Raw genomic sequence first — 16,393 nt, forward strand, 5'->3', positions numbered from 1 at the left:
AGCCTTTTGTATTTCCCACACTCCCTACTAACACTTAGCCTTTTTGCCAAAAATGGTCTCCTCCTTTCTTTCACGCGTTACACAATCAGTTGGACCTAAAATTCCTTAACCTGGAGACAAAGTCTTTCTGTCTACAGTGAAAAGGCGTGTGCGAATTTAAATACCTTTGGGGCAAGGAGCGCACTGATTGTATGAAGGTGTAAATAACATATCCTGTTTTTTTTATAGACAATATGTCTTGGTGAAGGAAAAAAAATTAGAATCAATGACTGAATTCCCAACCATTATTCAAGGACACTGACTCCATACAAATTCCAAGTTATGAGTATCTCTCCCTTCTCAGATCCCATCTGAGGTAAATGCTATTATTATTCCCCATTCCGTGGCTGAGGACACTGAGGTTAGGAGAAATTGAATAATTAACCTAAAAGCATCTAGTTCATAACTGGCTGGCCTGGAATTCAAACGCAAGATCTGTTGGATTCTAGAATTATAGCTCATTAATGTTATTGCTCAGCTCCCTCCATGTGGAAGAATGAAAAGACACCAGTGTAGGGTTTTAGATGCCAATGCTAACAGCTGTCAAAATTCAATACAACTTTTAGTGTCTAGCCTTGTGAGTCAATTGTTTATCTGGTGTTAAAGGATAGTAATCCAATAAAATTTGACCCAATGACACTGCATCACCATTAGTCTCCAAAGTCTTTTGTGTAACCGGAAATTGCTGGTTTCCAATGGAACTTCCCAATGGAAGTTTCCCGATCCTTGGATGATACCCTGGAAATAGTAGAGTGAGCAAGTCCCACCCATGGACAGGGTAACTCTGGCTCTCTTGCCATGTTTATGGCAAACATTCAGTGAGCTTGCTAGAATTAAATGGCAAAATTCATCACAACTAATTTCTGTTTGTCATCTACTAAGCTACATCGTTTTGTCCTCAACGTCAGGTTAAATAATGAACCTCTCACAATGGAGTAAATTAACCTCCACTTTATGTTCGTGTCATTGTCAAATGGAAACATCACTTGCACAAATGAAAAAGATTCATTAGTAACATGAATGCACAAGCTCCACTCTAGTAAAAGATGAAAGCGATTGAGACCTTGTCATAATGCATTGTCGCGGAGCCCCTTGTTATTTATGACGCCTGCTGTAATCTTTAGAGATTATTTTTGGCAATGGCAATTAGCCCACGGTGCATCGGGGCAATTATCAGGCAGAGTCTGTCTCTGACAGGTATGCTGCCCTGGCTTCAAGAGGCCGTGATCCTTGAGAAATGCAGTCCCATCTGCGTGCTGCCAGGAGTTCATCTGGCTTTCTCGTCAGCGGAGACTGGAGAAGTGAGCTATGCATGGCCAGTTACCTGTAAATGCTCAGTTGCCTAACGTGGGAGCCTTCTTGTTCACATTGCTGCCTGATTCTGGAAGGTCACAGCCCTTGCTCCTAGACAGGATCCAGCATAATCTGTCTTTTGCTTGATTTCTTTCATACCTTGTCAGTGCAAACATTTCTCAGTTGTTCAGATCCTGATTGTCTAAGTGATAATTTATTTGAGTCCTTCCCTTCTCTCTTTACTGTTTCACTTGTAACTATGGGCCGTTTTATTGCATGTTTGCCCTTTTCTTAGGAAGCAGATAGAAAGACTAATGATAATGCATTCACGTACTTGTAGGAACGAAATTTCTACTCCCTTTCTGAAAAGCAGGTCAGCAAAGAGGATTAAAAGCTTCAAAAAATGTGAGTACTATTTGACCCAGGTGTGCTGCTTCTAAGAATTTACCCTAAGGAATCAAGTGTGTATGTGCACAAAGATTTAGCTGCAAGTCTTCTTTGTATTAGAGGGCTTAAGACGGGGAGAGGATGAAGTATGTATTTGGCTACCTCTTGGTTGCTGAGGTAGAAGGTTTGTTGAAGACACAATTTGGGATGGCTGCTCAGGCAACAATTCCCCTGCTGGTTATGTCTAATCCTTTTTTTCTGGTAGCATTCCCTGCTCCCATTGGCCATGGGGAGGACTCATGTGGCCCAGGCCTGTACAATTGCAATATTCATCTCTCTGACCCAGCAATTGGTCCAGGTGTGGGTGTGCAAACCCAAACCACTCCATCAGAATTCTTTCCTGAGATTTTTTAGGAAACGAAGCTCAGATAAATGCACTTTCTTTCCATTTTTATTTGTAGAATTGTAAGGATGTGAGCTATCAGCTGCCTGGGTGTTTCCAATCTTGTGGAGAAGGCATACTGGCCAGTGAAACTGACACTGTGAGTAAAACTGAAATATACCTGACACAATAGCTCAATCTGAGGCATTTATAAGACCTGTGATGTAAATGACCCACACTTTTCCTTAATTCCTCTTGAAATGGAAAATTGGAAGCGGGGACATTCTCATCTGTCTTGAGAAGGGTCTCAGTTTCTCCATATTATAAAATGAACTCAACAATACCAATCTGTTCCCACCAAGGGGTGAAGCAAGGTTGTGTGAAAAGAGAGTTCATCAAATACTTTGAGATCCTGGACTGAAAAGCATCTGAAACTCTAAAGTGCAATTAGCACTTTCCTCTTTCTTTTCTTTTTTCTTTTTGGCATAAAGTTTTGAAAAAGTTACTTTAAAATGTTCTGTTAAATTGGTTTTCAGGATCGTGAATGCTGGAAGATTGACAGCTCTGGGAAGAGCGCCATCTCTCAAGTGCACGTTTTAGGAGGAGCAGTGAGTTGATTGTGCCCTCCCCCCCACTACCTTACGAGGCCTCTGCTGACATGATGTGATGTGCCCAGCACTCAGCACGGGAGGAAGATGTTTCCGTGACTCATGCGGCTCTCTCTCTTTTTGCCATTTCTGCCAAGTTACTTTGACTTCATGGCACGTCTTTGTGAGTATGAATCGAAGCACCTCTAACTTGTGCCATCTGGATCACTGACTGTGGTAACTAGGGAGAATTGGGAAGCAGGTACAGATCATCTTCAACCTCTGCTGTCTGACTCAGGGATAGATTGGCTGCAAAAACCAGAAACATAGCCCAGCTGGCAAAAGTAAAGGTGAAAGTGGAGTTTTTATTTCAACTGGCCATCACATGTTTATGCAGGAAGCAAAGCACAATTGGGCCCCTCAGAGAAAGGCAGGAACTGAGGTGCCTCTCTGGGTCTCAAGGGTCACAAAATCTCTCTCGTTATTGCTTGTCTCTCTGCTCCAGCTCTCCCTGCTTACACGTGCTCTAAATGGACCCCTCAACCTCTATTTAGCCTCCACTCTACTCAACCTCTACAAGTCCCCTGAGACATCTAACTAATTGAGTCTCTGTGTGTTTCTTGGTTCAAATGAGAGAGAGATAGAGATAGAGAGAGATAGAGAGAGAGAGCACAACTGATGGTTCATTGAGCCTATGGATTGATTTTTTGTTTTTTCTTTTTTCTAAGATTTTTTTCTTTCTTTTTTTTTTTGTGAGGAAGATCAGCCCTGAGCTAACATCCATGGTAATCCTCCTCTTTTTGCAGGGGAAGACCAGCTCTAAGCTAACATCTATTGCCAGTCCTCTTTCTTTTTTTGCCCAAAGCCCCAGTAGATAGTTGTATGTCATAGCTGCACATCTCTTCTAGTTGCTGTATGTGGGACGCCGCCTTAGCATGGCTGAACAAGCGGTGCGTCGGTGTGCAACTGGGGGATCCGAACCTCAGGCCGCCAGTAGCGGGGCGCGCACACTTAACCGCTAAGCCACGGGGCCGGCCCCCACTATGGATTTGTTTTTGTTGGCTCAGGTGTCATTCCCAGTTGAATCATCTGTTTCCAGAGATGACCATGGCTGTGTTGGGTTGTAGAGAGGAGCAGAGTAGAAAGGGGTGTTGGTGAGTAGGCAAGAACTGGCATTGCTAGTCCATCCTTCCATTGGTGGATGGGTTTGTAATATAGCAAGTTGGCTAGGCTGAACTTGTTTCCCAGAATCTCTTTCCTGGTATGTTTCCTGTTAGAGTGGCCCACAGAGAGATTCCTTGTGTGAGATTTGGAAGTTGGAGGTGAAGCGGTAGCCATTTTGTAGCTCACATCCATTGTACCTTATCTACAGGCTCACCTCCTTGGTATGAGGCAGCAGCCAGGAAGGTCTGCAACTGTGCCTCCCTCCTGAGGACCCTCCTTCAGCGTCTCTGACTCCTGAGCCATATGTGTGCTTAGCTCGATGGTGAAAAGCCCTGGCTTCTGCAGGAAATCCACATCATCAAAGTCAGAGGCAGTGAGAAGTGCCATAGGTTCTAGTTCATCCTTGTGGGCTCCAGCTCATACAATGGCTTCCAGCTTGTCCTTGCTCTCCCTCACTTTACATCCATCTTCCCTTTCCCACTGACTGACCTGCAGGCTCCAAGATCCAGCATGAGATATGAAGATGACAGCCTTACAGAGACTGCTTAACCAGCTCCCACAGTTGTGTAAAGTCAAGTCCCTGTAACAAATCCATAATATACACATATGTATATATAAACATACATTTCCCTGCTGGTGGTCCTGCTTCTCTGATTAAATCCTGACTGATACAGTTGATCATCGGCACCTTCATCTAGCTTACAGAGATTCCTTTCTTTCTGCACAGTGCTTTTATCTTCTTTTTAGTATTCAGATCCTCTACTCAAAACTATATTCCTTGGGGAAATTTCTTGTACTTTTTGTCGTCTTAGTAGTATTTTCTACCTATCAGTGTAGTAAATTAATTCACACTAAGTTATTAGTTAGGAGGCCATTGAGTGATTAGGGACAATCCCATGATTTCCTGCCTAGCCCACCTTTATTTCCTGCTACTTCTCTCCCTGTTCATTGCAGTGCAACCACAATTATCTTCTTCCAGTTCCTTGAATATGTCAATATCATTTAATATTTGTCACTTTTTCATGTGCTGTTCCCTCTACCTAGAATGATCATCCTCTAACTCTTCAGGTGTCTGTGTTTGATTTTTCTTAAGTCTCATCTGAAATGTACTCTGCTTGAAGAGGCCTTCCAATATCACCACATATTGTGTTGAACTTGTTGATGGGTAATGGCTGTTTGGACCATCATTCTTAAGAAGGATTCCAAGACTGAATCTGGGCTTCAAATGAAAGGGTGTTATGATTGATTAGTGATGTCTGCCACTGGTGTGGGATGGAGAGCTGCGGGATTCTTTCTGTGTATTTTCCTGCTTTGGCTTAAAGGATTTTGACGAAAACTCTAAATTCTGGCCTTGCTGCTGACTTGCTATATAATTTTCACTTAGTCATGTGACTACTCTGCCTGAGTTACCTCACCAACAAGTACCCACAATGAGCTCATAGATCACCAACACACGTGAGTGATGGTGGGGTAGGGGTGGACATGGGTGCTCAATAGATAAAGGTGAATATTCAATGACATTTGGAGTTCTTGAAGAAGCAAGAAAACTTTAATGCCTTATTTTTAGAAATAATGGCCTCTCACTTATATTTCTAAGCAAATATTTATATGAAGAAACTATTAAATTTGGATTTAAAAAGCTGAAAAAAAAAATAAAAAGAAAGTCCATGCAGAAACCAGAAGGCTGCCTCGTTCTCTGAGAGTACGAGAAGGAAGGAGGCAAGAAACTGGGGGTCTCTCTGGGTTGTACAGTACTAACCAACATTGTGACCTTCAAGCAAGTCCATTAACCTCTCAGGACATCAGCTTTCCAATCAGTAGCAGACATACTGTACTTCTTCAAGATTCAGTGTGTCAAACTTCCTGTAATAAAAACGTTGGCAAGATGGAGAGACTCTAGAAAGTGGTGAAATTAAAGGGTAGGAGAGAGATTCTCTGGGGAAAACAATGGGTTTGCTGGCTGCTGATACAGGACTGCAGTGTTGCTTTAGGGAAGGCGGGGAATCTTCAAATCTCTTTTCCCTGGTGTCTCTATCCAGTTTTGATCTGCGACTTCAAATTAGTGTGTGAATGACAAGACACTACGGAGAAGCATTAGGTGCTTTTGTGGGCAGCCTTCACGTGTCCAGGGCGGGAGAGAGGGCAGAGCTGAGGATCAGCCTCGGTCCAGGAAGACACTGCTGCCTGCCAACTGCCCCTTGGGGAGCCCAGCAGCAGGCTGGGGAGTTACATGACTCCAGGCAAGTCTGATCAGTAAAGGGTGCCCTTACGATAGCAACGCAGCATGGTGGCAGGGCAGCCCATGGATCACGTGCCCCCTCCCCAGACACTGTGGAGTTTGGAGCAGGCAATTAGAACTTGGGGGCAGCTTCTCTCAGAGGTTGAAGAGCTGACAGATGAGCAAAGAGCTTTCCTGCTCCTCCATCCTTGTATGGGCATGGAAGACTTTTAGCCCACTCACCTGTGGTATTAGCCCTTCTTGCTTGGATTGTATCAGAAAAGTCACAGAAAAGGCGTAGGAGTAGAAGCATGGGGAAGTTAAGAAAAGGAGGAAATTCTCTTATTAATAATAACAATAACAATAATGACAGCTAATTTTTGTTGTTTGCGTGCCACTTTGCTTCATGTCTGTCTCCCCTCTAGACTGTAGCTCCACTAGCACAGAGACAATAAGTGTTGTCACATACCTCTATGTACACAGCATCTTGTGCTCAATATGTATTTACTGAATGAATGAGTCAATTGTTTATTGTAAGGCAGGTACCGTGTTGGGGGTTCAATATAGATGTTCTTGTTCAATCCAGATAATGATTCTGTAAAGTAAGTACTATTGTACCCCCATTTTATTGACAACTGAAAAAGAGGCTGCTAGAATCAAAACAACTTGCCTAATGTCAGCCAGGAAGCATCTCTGCTATTGTAGGAGGCACCTTGGTTTTATAGATACTAAAGCAGGTGACAATATTGACATTTTGGGTTAGATAATTCTTTGTCGTAGGGGACTGTCCTGTGCATTGTAGGACCTTAGTAGCACCCCTAGCCTCTACTCACTAGAAGCCAGTAGCACACCTCCTCCTTCCCATTTGTGACAATCAAAAATGTCTCTAGATATTGCCAAATGTCCCCTTAGGGGGAAAATCACCCCTAGTTGAGAGCAATTTTACTAAAGGAAAGCCCAAGCTGAGCTGAACTCTGAAAGACGCTTTATTTTGCCTGCTCTTTACAGTGTGTATGAACAATGGTATATATGCAAAGGTGATGCTTCAGTGGGATTTTTGTAAAGCCGCTTGGGTTTGTTTATGTGCGTATGAGCAAGGGGAGCTCAGCCAGGAGACATATCGTGTGTGGGCTCTGGGCTCACAGCACACTGGTTATAAACTGGGCAACTCAGCCTGGAACCTGGAAGAAGGGAGAGGACCCCAAAGTGCCTGGGAGGTTCCTCCTGAGAATCACATTAGCTCTGACAGAAAATTGCATCTGTCCTGGAATGATGGAAAAATTAAAGGCTTAGGATACCTCAAGACTCTGATGTGAGTGTTCGTGGACAAGTCATTTAATTCCTCTGAACTTGTTTCGTCATCTGTAAAATCAGGGATTCTGGGAAGACTGGCTTGGTTGATGGTCAGTCCTGAGGCACCCAGGCTGACAATGGCTCCTGGTGTGTGTGAGAAGACAAAAGGGATAGGCCAACCTAAACGTTCTCCAGGAATGACATCTTTATTGCTATTATTGTCCTCATAATTTGTAACCTGCATTGAGTGCTTTCTATGTGCCAGGCACTGTTCTAAGAGTTTCATATGTATTAACTCACTTAATCCCCATAATCTCTGATAAACACAGCCATGTAAAAATGCCTGACTGGCTGATCACAGAACTGGATTCCAATGTCTTTCCCTTGTCAGCATTGTTTAGAGTAGCCAGTTGAAGTTCTTATTATCAATGAATTCAAAAAATATAATTTTTATTCCTATTGGCTGTATATGGAAATTTGGGACCCATGATGTATTTTATTCCATATGACATATATGGTAGATTAGTTTCACAATTATTCCTAAAGCAAGTTGGGACCTTCATGCTGATGGGAGAAGCAAAATAGTTTCATATGATTCTCCCACAATACAATACATATTGCATAATTTTCTTATTGAGAAGAATGATGTTTTCCAGATGCAATCATATATAAACCTAATTATGAAATATTCACCAGGGTATAATTTAAATTAATCTATTCTGGTTTTTAAAAAATGCATTCCTTCCACACTAAGATATTTTATTTATACTTTAGAAAACTATATAATTTGAATTTTTAACTATCATGGCTAATTCCTCAAAGGAAGGCAACTAGTCTTTGGAACTTCTGTCATTTTTTGTAGTAAATCTCCTGTTCGTTTCTAAATTCTGTTAAATTCTTTGTATTCTTTGGGTTTGGAGGTCCCACAGTCCAGGTAGGGATAGTGTTCACAGACCTATATTCTAAACTATTCTCTTCTACCATTTTGCTTAAAGCAATTGTTTACAAACTTTTTAATGTCATGTCACCATCAAAAAAGATTTTTGAGCATGAATATAATGTATGCACAATTGCTATAAATTATATACATATTACTCTCTTGCTGCATATTAATATTAGCAAAGTTCCACTTGTTTCCTTTTTTTTAAACAAAAATAAGGATAAATTCAAACTGTAATGTTTCCACATCCATTTGAGTCATTTTTCACACATCCCATTTGAGAGTCTACTATTACAGAGAAGTGATATAGTCTATTTTCTTATTTAATAAATGGGGGATATTATTCATCTTGCTTCTCTCACAGAGTTGTAAAGAGCATCAAATGAAACAATAGTGATTACAGTAACTGTATCAGTTAGCTATTGCTGTGTAACAAACCACCCCAAAACTCTCAGTGGTTTAAAACAATATTTATTAGCTCATGATTCATGGTTCAGTAATTTGGACTGAGTTCTTTTGCTGGTCTTAACTGGGCTCGTTCTTGTGGTGACACATCATTTGGTGGCTCAGGAGGGGCTAGATGATCCAAGATAGGCTCATTCACATATCTGAGGGTTGGTATTGGCTGTTGGATGGGCCAATGTCATCTCTTATCCCCAAGGAGGCTAGTTGGGCTTCTTCACATACTGATGGGATTATTCCAAGACAATGAGAACAGAAATGGCAAATCTTCTTAAGTCCTACACTTAGAACTAATATGTTACTTCTACTACATCCTACTGATCAAAGCAAGTCACAAAGCTAGTTCATATTTAAGGTGTGGAGAGAAAGACTCTGTCTCTTGATGGGAGTTGCAGAGTGCTTAAAGCTGTGTTATTTTAATGGTTCCTCCAAATACACTTAAGATATATTGGTAAAGTAAAATTTCCTTAATAATTTGGTTGTCTCTCTGGCTTGAGAGGCTTCGTTTTAGAGGACTTACCATGAATTTTCAACTGTGTTTTTCTAGAAGTTTCATTTCTCTTTTCACTACACTATTAGAAATTTTAAAGCCATAAATAATCATCTAGTGCAATCTTTTCTTTGATGGTGAAACTGCAGCCTAGGGACATTTGTTATTATGATTATTTCTGCCTCATATACTCCCCAAGGATCTGAGTAGGCTTATAATAGAAAATATAGACACAATAGAAGTGAATACATGAACACAAGTTTTTGTTTGTTTGTTTGTTTAAGGGAAAATGGAAAGAAGAATGTTTGAATCAGAAAACCTAGGCTGAGGAAAGCTACTGCACTGGAGCGTAAATATAGGCTCCGAACTTTCAAGCAGTTAGGGCAAAAGGAGAAGGTGTCTGCCTAGCTCTTATTATCCAATGAAAGATAGCATTATAAGAGACAACCTCTTTTATTCTCTATTTGAACTCAGGGAGGAATTTGCCTTGCAGCTATTTATATTAGGAGCATCATGTCTTGATTGCTGTTGTTATTATGAGATGTTTACATATAGCTGCCTTTTATGCTAATCTTCCATGAGAGAGAATTGTGCTAAGAGTAATAGATAAGAGGCTATAAAACTCTTGGGCAGATTTGAAAGAGGTAGCAAATAAAACTTCAAAAAAAATAGAATTATTGAAATAAAAAACTTAATAGATGGATCAAATTGCAGATTAGATACAATTAAAGAGAAAATTAGTGGATTGGAAGATAAACCTGAAGAAATTACATAGAACACAACACAGAGAAACAAAGAAATGGAAAATGTTAAGAGAAATGGAGAGTAGGAGAGTCTAGACTGTGTCTAAACAGAGTTCCAGAAGAAGAGAGTAAGAGAAGAGGCAATATTTAAGGAGAAAATGACTGGTAATTGTCTAGAGTTACTGAAAGACATGAATTTTCAGATTAAGAAATCATAATGAACAGGATAAATGAAAATAAATCTGTAACCAAACACACAATAGCAAAACCAAGAAACCTTAAAAGCAAACAGAAAAAAATACCCAGATTATCTATACATTGAATTATAATTTCTACAAATGAAAGATAATTAAACAATGAGGACTGACTTTCAATAGCAACAATGGAGTCCAGAATGATATCTTCAAAGATTGAAAGGAGAAATCTGTCAATCTAGAATTATATATCCAATTAAACTAACTTTCAAGAATGGTTGAAGAAGAGAAACTTTCAGACAAACAAAAACTGAAAATGTTCATAAGCTACTAAGAATTCCCAACAAAAACACTTCTAAAGATGAGCTTCAGAAGGAAGGAAAGTAATCTCAAGAAAAAAAAATTGAATGAGATAACACAAGCAATTCAAAAGAAGGCAAGAAAGGAGAAAAAAGGAAACCCACACATATACAAACAGGACAAATAGAAAGCACAAACTAAGGTGGTAGAAGTAAATCCAAATATAACTGTAATAATTTGAATATAAAATGGGCTTAATGGTCTAGTTAAAAGACAAAAGTTTTAGGGCTTGATTAAAGAAAAACAGCACTAGAAGCAAAGCAAAACCCAGCTATATGTTGTTTAAAAGAGATCCACCTAAAATTGTGAGGACACAGAAAGGTAGAAAATAAAAGAATAGAAAAAGACATACCAGGCAATCAAAAGAAAGATTGTGTACCTATATTAATACCTGACAAAACACAGTTTAAGGCAAAAACATTACCGAAGATAAAGAGAGTTACCATTTAGATGAAAATATTATAACCCATCAGGGAAAGATAATATTCTTAAATTTGTGTGCATGTAATAAGATAGCTTCAAATTATATAAAGTAAACATTGAAAGAATTACAAAGAGAAACTGACAAATAAACATCATGGAGGGAACTTGAATACAACTTCTCTCAAAAAATGACAGATCAAGGGCTGGCCTGGTGGGGCAGCGGGGAAGTGCTCGCACTCTGCTTCAGTGACACCGATGCCGCTTGTCAAGCCGTGCTGTGGCGGAGTCCCATATAAAGTAGAGGAAGATGGGCACAGATGTTAGCCCAGGGCCAGTCTTCCTCAACAAAAAGAGGAGAATTGTCATTGGATGTTAACTCGGGGCTAATCTTCGTCACACACAAAAAAATGGCAGATCAAGCAGATAAAATATCAGTAAGAATAGAGCATATTTGACTAACACAATTAACAACATTGATCTAAGTATCACACATGGTACTATCACCTAACAATGAGAAGATACTCATTTTCAAGGATACATACAACATTTATGAAAATTGACTCTTTACTAGGCCAACAAATTTAAAAGAATCAGCATCAAAAAAAAGAAAAAACTCAGTATCACGTGGATACTGATTCATATAGACCCTTTCTCTTACCATGGTAAGAAATAACAAAATGAATCCTCCCCCTAAAATATCTTATATATAGAAACTAAAAAGATCATAATTCTAAATAACTCATGTCAAAAGGTAAATTATAGTGGAAATTAGAAAATTCTTGAATCTGAACAGTAACAAAAACATTACATATTAAAATTTGTGGGATATAAGAAAAGTAGTGCTAGAGGCAAATTCAAAGCTGTGTTTACTTATAATAGAAAAGAAAGGCTAAAAGTTAGTAAGCAAACATCTTATGTAAGTTAGAAAAATAATAACAGAATAAACAGAGAAAATAGAAGCAAGGAACTAGTAAAGATAATAAAGAAATTAATGTAGGAGGAAGCTTTGAACTTTTTCAAATGCTAGCTGTGATTGTTGCTAGTGCTGTTCACCAAATATTTCTGCTTCTGGGCAAATGGGATGGCATTTCCCCAGCCCTTGGAGCTGTGTGTGGCCATGTGATTTGCCTTGGCTGATGAAATATGAGTGGAAGGAACATGTGTCATTTCTGGGTGAAAGCTCTGGTTGCTAGTGCATAATTTACAGAACTCTTATTCTTTCCCTGTGCCATGCTGAACAGCAATGCTCCAAATGGTGGCTGCTCCATTAACCTGATACTGGAGCAGAGCCCTCAGCCTACCTACAGTGGATGTGTAGTGTGAGCGAGAAATACGGATCATTGGTTGTGATTTGGCTATTGTTTGTTATAACAGCATAAGCTAGTGCAGTGATTCTCAATCAGGGGTCGATTTTGCCCCTGAAGAAACATTTGACAATGTCTGGAGACATTGCTGGTTGTCACAACTCAGGAGGGTGTGGCTACTGACATGTAGTGGGTAGAGGCCAGGGATGTTGCTGAACATCCTGCAGTGGACAGGACAGCCCCACACAACAGAGAATTACCTAGCAGAAAATATCAATAGTGCCAATGTTGTGAAACCTTGATCTAGTGTATGTGGCTTTATAAAATAGCATAGAGGGGCCCGCCCCGTGGCTTAGCGGCTAAGTGTGTGCGCTCTGCTACTGGCAGCCCGAGTTTGGATCCGGACGCGCGCCAATGCACCGCTTGTCTGGCCATGCTGAGGAGGCATCCCACATATAGCAACTAAGAAGGATATGCAACTATGGCATACAACTAACTACTGGGGCTTTGGGGAGAAAAAGGGAAAAAAAGGAGGAGGATTGGCAATAGATGTTAGCTCAGGGCCAGTCTTCCTCAGCAAAAAGAGGAGGATTGGCATGGATGTTAGCTCAGGGCTGATCTTCCTCACACACACACACACACACACACACACACACAAATAATAAAATAAAATAAAATAAAAGAGCATATATATTCAAAAATCACAATTCTACTCTATAGGAATGGTAGAAATGACCTTGACTTGAAGATATTGAGATAGTATTAAGCAAATGTTTACCAAAAGAAGTGGACTCACACTGTTTTCTTGGCGTCTATTCCAGTGGACTCTTCAGCAAATCTTCCTGGCTCTGTTGAATATACTATTCAAGCCTATTTTTTCTCTTCCCTCCAATAAGCCTTGGTGAAAATCAACACAATGATCAGGCCAAGAGTATTAATGTAGAGTTACTACGTACATAGTGATGCAGGCAAAGGTCACACACTGGCGGGGGATTCTTTCTCTCTTGATTTCCAGGTAATTCTCTTCACTGGAGTCATAAAGCTGCTCTCCAAAGGTCATCGTCTATATCTGCTTCTCTCTCTGTATCTTCCTCCTGCCTTTCCTCTTTTCTGCTTCCTTCCATGCAGCCAAAGTAGTTGCATGGCCAGGATCTTTGTCTCAGGAGCAAGCTGAGTTCTCTCTCTGCTCTTTCTTCTCCCATGTGGCTGTTAGGTCTGTAGCTACTGCACTGACCACAGCCCAGGCATTGCAAGCAAGCATGCTCTCCTTTGTAGTCTATGGATGTCTGGGCTTATTCATTTTGGAGCTGGCAGATGTGATAGATTGATTGTCTAACTAGGCAAAAACGGCGTTCCGTGTGGTCCAGTCCAGTCCACTAGAGTTCTCTGCCGTGAGGTTTTGAGCCAAAGTCTCTGCTAATAGTGTTACTTTGATTTCCATCTGCCATTATTCCTTGGACATATATATCCCCTGCGCTCTCACTTGGGAGAATGCCTGTAGTTTGGGGTAGGATTAGGGTATTTTAAGGTCCCTTGGCCATAAAATTATATAATTGCAGGCCACGTAAACCTCATTTCTAACACTCTTAAACAATTTAATTCTCCAGTTTAGCTAGACTAAGCTCATGATTGATCTCAGTAGAGAACTTTTATCATCTTGCCCAATACACTCAATGATGAGTTAGTTATCAGCTAACATATTTTGAGCACTTACTATTTACTAGGCAATAGTATAAGCATTTTACATAAATTATACCATTTAATTCTTAGGAACCCAATTTCAAACAGATGCTATTATTATCTTTATTTAGCATACGAGGACAGTGGGGAGCCGAGAGTTTAAGAAACTTGCTAGTAAACAGAACAGCTCGCGCTGCAACATGCCATTCTTGGACTCCAGAGACTATGCTGTTAACCCTTATGCTATATTGCTTATCCTGTCTCTTAGATTGTAATCGTCTCATTTTTCTTTCAGGTCAGAAGGTGGTGGTCTTCCTAGAGTGAGACATGTAGGCAAAGTAAAAACCCCCCCTAGGTAGATCTTGGTGCTGCCCCTTCACTCAAGCTTGTTCTGCCTGCGCCGTGGGAACAGCAGTTTGAAACGCTGGGCCTCAGTACGTATCATCCATCCTCGGAAGTCAAAGTGGAAAACTGACCTTGTGCAGTTGCGGGGCTTGTTTCTCTTACACTGAATACAAAGCCTTTGGTAGAACCTCAGGGGACATCAGATAGAAAAGCAAGTACATCAGGTTGATTTCAGAAATTGGTGCTGTAAGCTTCTCAGAATCACACATCTAGTGTTTCCTTAATTAGAGAGGTGGCCCTCCAATCCATGTGCTTGCTATTCCTTGCTATGCTATTCCTCTTGCTTCCTGGCCAGCCACTCGGGATTTTCAGCTGACAACGAGGCAGTCCTCCTGGGACTGTGCAAGGCACAGAGCGGGAGAGAGCATAATTTGTTGGCCTGTTATATGGGGTTGCTAAAGCACGGGATTGCATTCATCAAAGCCAGCATAGTTCCCCCCAATTTTATATTCAGAATGCGTGTTCCATGGTTCACTTACAAGTGACAGCAGGATGCAGCAGGTACACTGAAGCATTGTCTGGAAATATTTAAGCATTTTAATTTTTTTTTCTTTTACTGCAAGAATAGAATACCCAAAACTCCAAGTAAGAAACCATACTGTCCCAATACCTGAACTCTGCCCAGATGTCTGTTATTTGCTGCTTAGGAATGTATGAGTATTTGAGGAAGAAGCACGGAACTTTTCTATCACTGTGGGAATCTGAAACGAGTTTGAACTTTGCATGTATATCTTCTTACCCAATAAAAGAAACAGAAGTGAGAAGAAAGAAAATAATGACAACAACAATTCTTCCTATTATTTACTGAGTACCATGTCAAGCACTAAATGATGAATGCATTATCTTATTTAATTTTCACAACCATCCTACAAGGTCAGGCTAAAACATCCACATCCTACATATGAGGAACTGAAGATTAGAGTGGCAGAGTAAATTGTCCACAGTCTCACAGGATTTGAACTCTAGCTTCACTCACTCTGGAGCTCCTTCTCTGAGCCATTGATTTGAATTTGATTTTGTTACTCACATGAAGTTAGGAATTCCCACTCCAGATTTGATTAATCAGGATTCTCTCATAATCCCTGCTGCTGGTATGAAATAAAACTGATTAGTCTTAAGGCATGGTCGAAATAGGTCATCTAGGCTGTGTTTACAGGGATAATATAATTACAGCAGTTTTTGGGAGTGTTCAGGGTCCCCCAAAATAAATATTAGTGAGGAAAGATAAGTTAGGGGCCCCAATTAGCCAGATTGGATCAGTTTCACTGGCTGGATGCGTAACTCTCCAGTTCACTTTCCTTGTCTAAACACAGCTGTGATGGACCAACGCATGTCTTGGCATGCCAGGATCCAGAGGTAAGATGGAAGTTCTTAAAGAGAATTCTGGAAACTGTGTTTATCATCTTGTCCCTTGCCACTTTGCCTTAGGACCATGTATTTATTTGGCATAAAATTGAAAAAGAAAACACAAGCTCAGCTAAATCATTCCTTTATGACCTGAAGAAAAGACCTTGAGTTATGACCTCAAGTTCTAGGAATAAAAAAGAAAAAAGAGTTCCTCAAAACACTAATTCTTCTGTAATTTGATCTATTTTGCTGTTATTCTTAAAGAACGAATTGGCATATTATTTCACTTGCTCCTCATATTGGGATAGTGAGTAGCCTAATAAAATGTCAGGTTGCTCTTCAAAAGGGCATTGTCCAACACTGAAAACACACACAATTCCCGGAACGTAGTCCTCATTTGGGTAGTTAGCTAATGACAAAGAGAATGTCTAGAGAAGCAGTGAAGAGAAAGAAAAACAAAGGGAATTCAATTTGAACAGAGGTAAATTTATATACTTCAGTTTCAGGGTTTGAAACAGCGTGAAATCCAACAGCTATTTTTTGAGGACCTGATCAGTGTAAGAGATTAATGCTCTGCACTGAGGATAAAAACATGAGTTTGTTAGTTTTCAGTGTTGGCACTCATGACTTTGTAACCTAAGGTGAATGGAAGCTTATAACTGAGTAGTTTAGCCTAAAGCCT

At 40.3% G+C, this 16,393-nt stretch overlaps 1 long non-coding RNA gene across 8 annotated transcripts in view; it reads left to right on the plus strand.

The window, feature by feature from the left end:
- LOC131408319 (uncharacterized) overlaps window positions 1-16,393 on the plus strand; it is a 268,312-nt gene that overhangs the window by 170,074 nt on the left and 81,845 nt on the right. For 7 of the 8 annotated variants that reach the window (XR_009220749.1, XR_009220750.1, XR_009220753.1 and 4 more), the window contains 2 exons: window positions 2,181-2,261; window positions 2,638-2,872. This is a non-coding gene — a long non-coding RNA (uncharacterized LOC131408319). The remainder of the gene's footprint in view (window positions 1-2,180; window positions 2,262-2,637; window positions 2,873-16,393) is intronic. The other variant, XR_009220754.1, reaches the window with a different exon arrangement.

This window comes from Diceros bicornis, chromosome 1 (genome assembly GCF_020826845.1).
Source record: "Diceros bicornis minor isolate mBicDic1 chromosome 1, mDicBic1.mat.cur, whole genome shotgun sequence".
In the NCBI taxonomy this organism is placed as follows: domain Eukaryota; kingdom Metazoa; phylum Chordata; class Mammalia; order Perissodactyla; family Rhinocerotidae; genus Diceros; species Diceros bicornis.